At 40.8% G+C, this 10,601-nt stretch overlaps 1 pseudogene; it reads right to left on the reverse strand.

Moving 5' to 3' along the window:
* Positions 1 to 5,933: 5,933 nt before the first annotated feature.
* Positions 5,934 to 6,797, reverse strand: LOC100590827 (annotated as a pseudogene).
* Positions 6,798 to 10,601: the final 3,804 nt, after the last annotated feature.

Here is a 10,601-nt window from a genome sequence, read left to right on the forward strand (position 1 = left end):
ATCACCACCCATCCCACAGAAATACAATCTACCATCAGAGAATACTACAAACACCTCTACGCAAATAAACTAGAAAATCTAGAAGAAATGGATAAATTCCTCGACAAATACACCCTCCCAAGACTAAACCAAGAAGAAGTTGAATCTCTGAATAGACCAATAACAGGCTCTGAAATTGTGGCAATAATCAATAGCTTACCAACCAAAAAGAGTCCAGGACCCGAAGGATTCACAGCCGAATTCTACCAGAGGTACAAGGAGGAACTGGTACCATTCATTCTGAAACTATTCCAATTGATAGAAAAAGAGGGAATCCTCCCTAACACAGTTTATGAGGCCAGCATTGTCCTGATACCAAAGCCTGGCAGAGACACAACCAAAAAAGAGAATTTCAGACCAATATCCTTGATGAACATTGATGCAAAAATCCTCAATAAAATACTGGCAAACTGAATCCAGCAGCACATCAAAAAGCTTATACACCATGATCAAGTGGGCTTCATCCCTGGGATGCAAGGCTGGTTCAACATACGCAAATCAATAAATGTAATCCAGCATATAAACAGAACCAAAGGCAAAAACCACATGATTATCTCAATAGATGCAGAAAAGGCCTTTGACAAAATTCAACAACCCTTCATGCTAAAAACTCTCAATAAATTAGGTATTGATGGGACTTATCTCAAAATAATAAGAGCTATATATGACAAACCCACAGCCCATATCATACTGACTGGGCAAAAACTGGAAGCATTCCCTTTGAAAACTGGCACAAGACAGGGATGCCCTCTCTCACCACTCCTATTCAACATAGTGCTGGAAGTTCTGGCCAGGGCAATCAGGCAGGAGAAGGAAATAAAGGGTATTCAATTAGGAAAAGAGGAAGTCAAATTGTCCCTGTTTGCAGATGACATGATTGTATATCTAGAAAACCCCATTGTTTCAGCCCAAAATCTCCTTAAGCTGATAAGCAACTTCAGCAAAGTCTCAGGATACAAAATCAATGTACAAAAATCACAAGCATTCTTGTACACCAATCACAGACAAACAGAGAGCCCAATCATGAGTGAACTCCCATTCACAATTGCTTCAAAGAGAATAAAATACCTAGGAATCCAACTTACAAGGGATGTGAAGGACCTCTTCAAGGAGAACTACAAACCACTGCTCAATGAAATAAAAGAGGATACATACAAACGGAAGAACATTCCATGCTCATGGGTTGGAAGAATCAATATCGTGAAAATGGCCATACTGCCCAAGGTAATTTATAGATTCAATGCCATCCCCATCAAGCTACCAATGACTTTCTTCACAGAATTGGAAAAAACTACTTTAAAGTTCATATGGAACCAAAAAAGAGCCCGCATTGCCAAGTCAATCCTAAGCTAAAAGAACAAAGCTGGAGGCATCACCCTACCTGACTTCAAACTATACTACAAGGCTACAGTAACCAAAACAGCATGGTACTGGTACCACAACAGAGACATAGATCAATGGAACAGAACAGAGCCCTCAGAAATAGTGCCGCGTATCTACAACTATCTGATCTTTGACAAACCTGACAAAAACAAGAAATGGGGAAAGGATTCCCTATTTAATAAATGGTGCTGGGAAAATTGGCTAGCCATATGTAGAAAGCTGAAACTGGATCCCTTCCTTACACCTTATATAAAAATTAATTCAAGATGGATTAAAGACTTACATGTTAGACCTAAAACCATAAAAACCCTAGAAGAAAACCTAGGCAATACCATTCAGGACATAGGCATGGGCAAGGACTTCATGTCTAAAACACCAAAAGCAATGGCAACAAAAGCCAAAATTGACAAATGAGATCTAATTAAACTAAAGAGCTTCTGCACAGCAAAAGAAACTACCATCAGAGTGAACAGGCAACCTACAAAATGGGAGAAAATTTTCACAACCTACTCAACTGACAAAGGGCTACTATCCAGAATCTACAATGAACTCAAACAAATTTACAAGAAAAAAACAAACAACCCCATCATAAAGTGGGCAAAGGACATGAACAGACACTTCTCAAAAGAAGACATTTATGCAGCCAAAAAACACATGAAAAAATGCTCATCATCACTGGCCATCAGAGAAATGCAAATCAAAACCACAATGAGATACCATCTCACACCAGTTAGAATGGCTATCATTAAAAAGTCAGGGAACAACAGGTGCTGGAGAGGATGTGGAGAAATAGGAACACTTTTACACTGTTGGTGGGACTGTAAACTAGTTCAACCATTGTGGAAGTCAGTGTGGCGATTCCTCAAGGATCTCGAACTAGAAATGCCATTTGACCCAGCCATCCCATTACTGGGTATATACCCAAAGGACTATAAATCATTCTGCTATAAAGACACATGCACACGTATGTTTATTGCAGGGCAACTATTTCACACAAAGCAAAGAGTTGGAACCAACCCAAATGTCCAACAACGATAGACTGGATTAAGAAAATGTGGCACATATAGACCATGGAATACTATGCAGCCATAAAAAATGATGAGTTCATGTCCTTTGTAGGGACATGGATGAAACTGGAAACCATCATTCTCAGTAAACTATTGCAAGGACAAAAAACCAAACACTGCATGTTCTCACTCATAGGTGGGAATTGAACAATGAGAACACATGGACTTAGGAAGGGGAACATCACACTCTGGGGACTGCTGTGGGGTGGGGGGATGGGGGAGGGACAGCATTAGGAGATATACCTAATGCTAAATGACGAGTTAATGGGTGTAGCACACCAACATGGCACATGTATACATATGTAACAAACCTGCACATTGTGCACATGTACCCTAAAACTTAAAGTATAATAATAATAATAATAATAAAGAGAATAGGTCTAAATGGATATGAAGAATAAATAAATAAAACTGAAAGGTGACTATGGACATAGGAGAAAAAATAAGAGCGTAAAGTCCTAGAAACCAAGTAAGAATAGTATTTCGAGGTGGATGCTATGACCAGTTATGACAAAAGCTGCTGATAGATCTGAGAACTGACCACTTAATTCGACAACATGGAGATGAGTGGTAATTTTTAGATGATTAGTTTTAGAAGTTTTAAGCTTTTGCCAATGCTCTTTCTTCTATTCAATATGCTTTTTACCCATTTATCACTCAAAATTATTCAATAACAAAAATATATTGATTTTCTATTTTCTCCCAAGTTTTAGGGTTTTAAAGACGAAAAGTGTTGTCCCCAGTATTAAGTAGTTCATAATCGAGAGAAATTACAAGTGGAATGAAAAATTTCTACCCAATATGGCATTTGCCATAAAAATCATACGTGTAGGTTGCTAGAGAACAAAAAGGAGAGGTACTTTTTCAGCCTTGGGGGACGTAGGAATGGAACATAGAAGGCTTTACTGAAGCTTTACATTGGAGGAGCTGATTACATTAGAGAGTCAGGGGAGATGGTCATTTCAGGAGAAAATGTCAAAGAGGTAGGATGGAAGAGATCATGGTCCATTCAAGGAACTGCAGGTTAGCAGGAATAGTAAGAAAAATGTGTGGGGCACGGTGGCTCATGCCTGTAATCCCAGCACTTTGGGGGGCCGAGACAGGTGGATCACCTGAGGTCAGGAGTTCAAGACCAGCCTGGCCAACATGGTGAAACACCCGTCTCTACTCAAGATACAAAAATTAGCCAGGCATGATGGCAGGTGCCTGTAATCCCAGCTACTCAGGAGGCTGAGGCAGGAGAATTGATTGAATCTGGGAGGCAGAGGTTGCAGTGAGCTGAGATAGTGCCATTGCACTCCAGCCTGGGGGACAAGAGCGAGACTTCATCTCAAACAAAAACAAAAGAAAACAAAACAAAAAAAGAATGTAAGAATTGATAAGAAATAAGAAAAATGGTAGGAAGTAGTAAGAAATAATATGTAGGTGAGCACTAGATCATGAGGTTATCTCCTGTGTCAAGCCAAGGAATTTGAGTTTTAGCTTGAAGGCAATGGAAGGCTTTAAGGTTCAGGTAGGAAAAAGATACCAGGTTTCTATTTTAGAAAGCTCCCATCAGCAGCTTGGAATGATGTGGGCAATGGGGAGAGGATAGCCAGCCACAAGGCCAGATAACAGACTGTTTTGAAATTCATGTGGGATATAATTGGGGCCAGAAATAAGGCAATGGCAATATGAATAATGTGGTGGCAGATAGGAGAGATGCTGTGGAAAAAGACATGACTGGATTAATGATGATGACTGATTGGATGTCAGATGTAAAGGAGAGGAAAAAATTAAAGATAGTCTCTTAGTTGAATAGGAGTAGAGAATATTGGAATGGAATAAATCTAAGGTGGAGATAGGCTGAATGTAATGGATTGTATGTTAAATACTATATTGGCTTTGAGGTGAATGCAAGACACTTATATTAGGAAAAAGTGTGTGTGTGTGTGTGTGTGTGTGTGTGTGTGTGTGTGTGTGTGTGTGGAGCTCAGGCAAAAAGTCTTCACTGGAAATAAAGACTCGAGGAATAAAATCTTCTTATCTACTCTACCTGAAAACGAACTCTCCTTTTTAACCCACATTCCATTTTCTTCCTTTTGCATGACTTACTTGGAATTTACCACACACTTTCTTGAATTGTTACTTTTTTTCAAATCTATCAGTCTCCTTTCTCCCCCCAGATCTTAAAATATGTTTCAAGATGCCCAGAACATCCCGTGTGGGACCACCAGCAGCCCAAAGATGGTTGTGAAACCTTGGCCAATGTTGTAAGGAGAACATCTGCTACACCTCTCACTCAATCTATACCACTGAATAGGTGCTTCTAGGGAAAGGGGGTTGGGGAATAGTTGGGGCCCATCAGGAGAGAATTAAATTGTTTTCTGAGCCTGGGAATATGGAGTGGCAGATTCTCTCAAACCTTACCCTGAGACCACATATGCAACAAACAAACAATAAGCACCTAAGTATTGGGGGCCCAGGTGCGGGACCAAGTAACCAAGTGTGGCAAGTGAATAAGAAATGCTTATAGGAATAGTAGGTCACCTGCTTTTGACTTGACTGTGTAGTTCTAGGCAACATATATTCTAGTGAGAACCATAATGAGCTAAAGACCAGAGGTCTTTCTGCAATTTCCGGGATTCTATGAATTCTATAGTTCTCACTGATGTCCCAGGAGAGTATGATATAAAGCTGAGAGTAGATTTTTGCCAGTCCAGCCGTTGAGGCCCAAGACAAAACTAATTTTATTAAAAGAAGAAATGAGTGATTTCTTATGCTTCAGTGTCTTAAGGAATATTTTATTGGTAATAGGACTTATCTTTATATAGGATATTAATGATCTCTTAAATCCCTTGTATAATAGTGTTTCCAGACTCCTAAACACATTGATTATTCAATTTAGACCTGCTAAAATTTGCCAATGTTTATCTTCCAAAACAGAGCAGGCTCAAATCTATCTGGCATTCTTGGTGGTTTTTTTTTTTTTTTTTTTTTTTTTTTTTGGTGGTTCCGGATTTAATTGGGGGTGAAAGGGTGCTGCACAGTTGCTCAGAGGGCCCACAGCTGGGCCCACGAGTGTTTGCTTTCGCTACTGAACAGAGAAGCCTAGAAACAACTCTGGGCCCTCGCATCTGCCTCCAGGACCTGGTGGGACATGGGGCGGCTCTGCTGACCAGATCTTCTCTTTGGAACACCCCCCCCCACCCCCCACATTGCCCTGGGTCTGCGAGCCTCCCACCCATGCTGAAGTCAACTCCTTAAGGGAGAGTCTGGAGGTCGCAGCCCCAACGGGGGACGGACAGGGGAGTGGGGAACCCCAGGGCCCCCAGTCTGGAAGGGCCCCCTCCCAGCCATTTTGATAACAATAAATACTGTGTGACGGTGGCAGAGAGTGGGGGGTTTGGCCACTGGCCAGCAGGCAGCGGGGGAACCCCGAGGCCAGGCCTGGGCCCCCAATCCTCACTCCGTGCGGACAATGACGCGGATGCCGGAATCCGTGAACCCTGTCCCGCTCATCTCCCCCGTCCACCGCGCAAACCAGGAGTCTTCAAATGGCTTCAGCATCTGACCTTTGCTGAAGGCACCCAGGTCTCCCCTGGCCTTGGCCGAGCTGCAGTCGCTGAATTGTGAGGCCAGAGACTCAAAGTCCTTCTCTCCTGCCTTCATCTTCTGGATGTAGCCGCTGATCAGCTCCGGGGCCTCCTCCTCGGTCCGGGTGATTTCCTGCCGCCAGGTCGAGGGCCGCCCTGACTGGCTTCACCAGCGGGTGCGAGCGGCGGACCCTGGCGGGCTCCCCCTGCCAGATTTTGCCGCCACTGCTGCTGTTCCCGCTCGTCCGCTCCCACTGGCTGGCATTAGAGATGTGGTTGAAGTAGTACCCTCGGCCTGAGGGGCGGCTCAGGCAGTTTCTCCTCGTCAGGAGGGAGGCAGTTTCTCCTCGTCAGGCGGGAGGCAGTTTCTCCTCGTCAGGCGGGAGGCAGTTTCTCCTCGTCAGGCGGGAGGCAGTTTCTCCTCGTCAGGCGGGAGGCAGTTTCTCCTCGTCAGGCGGGAGGCAGTTTCTCCTCGTCAGGCGGGAGGCAGTTTCTCCTCGTCAGGCGGGAGGCAGTTTCTCCTCGTCAGGCGGGAGGCAGTTTCTCCTCGTCAGGCGGGAGGCAGTTTCTCCTCGTCAGGCGGGAGGCAGTTTCTCCTCGTCAGGCGGGAGGCAGTTTCTCCTCGTCAGGCGGGAGGCAGTTTCTCCTCGTCAGGCGGGAGGCAGTTTCTCCTCGTCAGGAGGCAGGCAGTTTCTCCTCGTCAGGCGGGAGGCAGTTTCTCCTCGTCCGCCATCTTCCCTCCTCACACTCTTGTTTTTGTAAATAAAGTTTTATTGGAACACAGTCATATTTATTTGCTAATGTATCTAGCAAATACATTTGGCTGCTTGTGTACTAAAACCACAGAACTGAATAGTTGAGAATGACACCCTATGGACTGCAGAGCCTGAAACATTTCCTATCTCTGAGGGCCTGGTGGCACTTAGAATTAAACTCTACTCTCTAGATGCTTTCTGACCAAGACAATGTATTAAAAAAATTATTTCTTACCTTTATATTAGTGTAGTTTAAATTTGAGCGATTCCTTTTGTGGGGAGAAAGGTACACTCTATGCCACCTCTAAGTCTTTTTCTATTGCTTTTGAAACCGTTGGTTCATAACTTCATGCCCGGGAAACTATATTTTAAAATTCATAATATAGCTTCCTACTATTCCTTTGACATTCTTTTGAATAGGCAACAATTCTTTTGTTTTGCTTGTTCTGGGGGAAAGAAAAGCTGTTCTATAGGGTTTTATGACCCATTTCCTGAAGCTTATTTATTTTATTTAAAATACCATTTCTTCTATTTTAATTTTATCTCATTTATATGACCCTAGTTTCCATAAGTTTTTAATTATTATCACTATAGTTTCATTCTGTCATTACATTTTCCACTTTTGAAGTTGTCTTTCTGCTGTTTCTCTACATTTTGTACCTTTAAAATATTATGTTCTTATTGCTGTTTTCAGAGATGGCATTCAGTATTATTTGCTATATTTCACTCTTCCAAGTTTGACTGTCTTCACTTACCCACAAGATTTGAGACAGTTCATAACACAGTCTATTACTTTTCTTGTTCGTGTGCCAGTTGCTAAACTCTAATCATTCTGTCAAATTGTCCAAAAAAAAAGTTCCTTTTAGATGAACATATGTAACAGGGTTTTTAATTTCATGAGCATACAAACAAGTAAGATTTTCTCAGAAAAATAAAATAGAACTCATGGTATTTTTATGTTAGTATTGTTCTTTGTGAGCAATCATTCATTCATTCATTCCTATAACGTGCTTCTTTGTGGCAGGTGCCCTGTGGGCACTGGAGTTACAAAGATTCCAGAGACGCAGGGTTTCTCCACCTCAGCACTACTGACATTTTGGACTGGTTAATTCTTTGACTCAGGGGGCTATCATGTACATTGTAGGATGTTTAGCACATCCTACACAACCTCTACTCTGAAAGGCTTATTTTCTAAATGGGAATGACCTTTAAATGAATAATTACTTCATAGAGTGATAAGTGCCACGATAAAAATATGGATAGATTGCTATAGGAACACAGAAGAAGGAACAACAAACAGTTCAGTAATTAGGAATAATTTTAAGAAGTGACATTTGAGCTAGGTTTCAGAGAAACTTGTTATAAAAATCACATGTACTTGTAAATGTAAAGAGAAATAATGAAAATACTGAAAGAGTAATTCTAAAGTTGAGATATAATCAACAGACTTTTTTGAGATTGTAGCTCGAGATAGTGTTATGCACATAATCTTATATATGTAATACATCCTCAAAGGATGTAAAAGATTTTGGTCCAAAGTGAAGAAGCTCTAAAAATTCCCATTAGAGTATGTTGCAGGAAAGTCTATTGTCCTACTCTCATGAACGGAAAAGGAAACTTCTGGGATGTAGTGTTTGTCAACCTTGGCACGACTGACATTTTGTATGAGATAATTGTTTGTTGTGGGGGACTATCTTGTGCACTCTAAGATGTTTAGCAGCATCCAAAGTACCCACTAGATAGCAGCAGCACTCTTATAGTTGTTACCGTCAGAATATCTCCAGACATTGTCAAATGTCTCCTCTCTTTACTGATTGTCAGAAAAGTAAGCATCTTACCTCCATTTGTTACCTCCTTATGCTACTAGGTGGGTTCCCACGTGGCTTGCCCTTAGCTATTCAAACTAGCCTACTTGAGGAATGCACTCATTGGCTCTACTCCTTCTTCATGAAAGTAAGCACGGGCGGGTCTGGGGCCTATCTCCCTTTCCCCACATGGAAGGCCATCAGTGTGATTTCCCTATACAAACAGCTGAACCTGAAGATATGATCACTACCGTAGGTCAGGGCGCAAATATTAGGACTTGATCACAAGTTTGGCACACATTCTCCATCAGTAATGCTAACTATTTGAACTTCATCCCTCTGAACCAAATATCTTGCTGATTATTTAGACTCATTTGCATATTAACTCAGTTATCTTAAGGAGAAAGTTCTAATAAAAATGGTGGTATTAAATATTTACCAATCTATAGTCACATTATACATGTAAAATTGTTGAAATGTGCAAAATTTCTAAATCGTTACTTTTATTATTGCTGTTGCTCCTGCCTGTAATATTCTTCCCGTAAATCTTCTCATAGCCAGTCCTTTTTCCTCATCTCAGCTCATATGTTAGTCCATTTTCCACCAACCAAAATAAACTATCCTTCTTGCCTTCATTTTATATATTACCCTATTTTATTTTCTTATTAACACCACTGAAAATATCTTAGTTTTTATTTGTTTATTTGCTGTTCTTCTCGCTCTGCTAGATTTAAAGTCCATGAAAGCAAGTAACTTGCCAATGTTATTCACAACATAAATAGCTTCTCAACCAGTGATGGTTAAATGAAGACATTTACACAGGCATGAATGAATGATTCTTTACCAGTAAGAAGCTGGAATTCTAGAATATTTACAAAGAGAAATCACTCAATTTCTGTCAGGCATCTATAATTAATTGATAGTTGCCAAGGAGGCAGCTACAATTAATTAACAGTGGTCAATGAGAAATCCTGATAGGCCTATTTTAATGAATACTATAATGAGGATACATTAGTTCACTTATTGTGGAATATGCATGGAGCTAAAGGCAGATAAGGCAAGGTGCACCAGTCTCTGTATTTTCAAATTTTGTGTTAACTTCCTGACATTTCCAATAATAGGTTTTTAAAAATTCAAATAATAAAAGAAATATTAGCTGAGATGTTTAGGTAGTTTTTACTTCTCTGAATATCTGAAGTGCAACAACAAAACTTTAGAGATTGTCTAAGAAAGTGTTTTCTAAAGTTTTTCCAAGGATTTATAAGTGTTGCATGATTTTTAAAAAATTTCAGATGGCCAGTACATTTTGGCAAAGCTTGTTGAAAAAAATGTTAGGCTTCTTATTGGCAGGACTTCTCAGGCAAAATATACAAATGTTCGTTGTGAATCTCTAACAGATGGAAATGATTTAGACTATTTCCTGTTTATGTAACCAAGGAACTTTTTCTTTTTTTCTTTCCTGCAGGACATTTCTTAGACTAGAAGCACACTTTGCCAGAAGTTTTTCTATCAAAACTTCATTTTGCAGAAGATGAAACAGTTCTTGTGTATCTCAGTCTATGAAACCATAGACATACTTAATTTATGAAAACACAGGCCTAGGTATATTTAAGTAGGTTATTGTGAGTATTTAAATTAGATTAGATCATCCTCATTTGTCTGCTTGAAACTCTGACCTGTTAGGCTCTGCACCTCCGCTCCTAATATTCACTTCAGGCTCTCCTTGCATTTGCGATTCTTTTGGACATAGTTCTTTGGCTTAGTGTCACTTTCCCCTTAAAGATGATGTAGTTTTGCCATTTGGCCTTATGCACTGTAACCTCAGCAAAGGGAGACACTCCCTTCTTACTAGAGGAGAATTGGTGACTTGCTCCATATCACACAGAAAATTAGTGACAGTGCTGACACAGGATCTTCATCTCTTTTTCCAGCACTGGCCAGTCATCTGAATCTGGCCTGTTTTGTCTGGCTTGACCA

Source organism: Nomascus leucogenys, chromosome 12, assembly GCF_006542625.1.
Source record: "Nomascus leucogenys isolate Asia chromosome 12, Asia_NLE_v1, whole genome shotgun sequence".
In the NCBI taxonomy this organism is placed as follows: Eukaryota; Metazoa; Chordata; class Mammalia; order Primates; family Hylobatidae; genus Nomascus; species Nomascus leucogenys.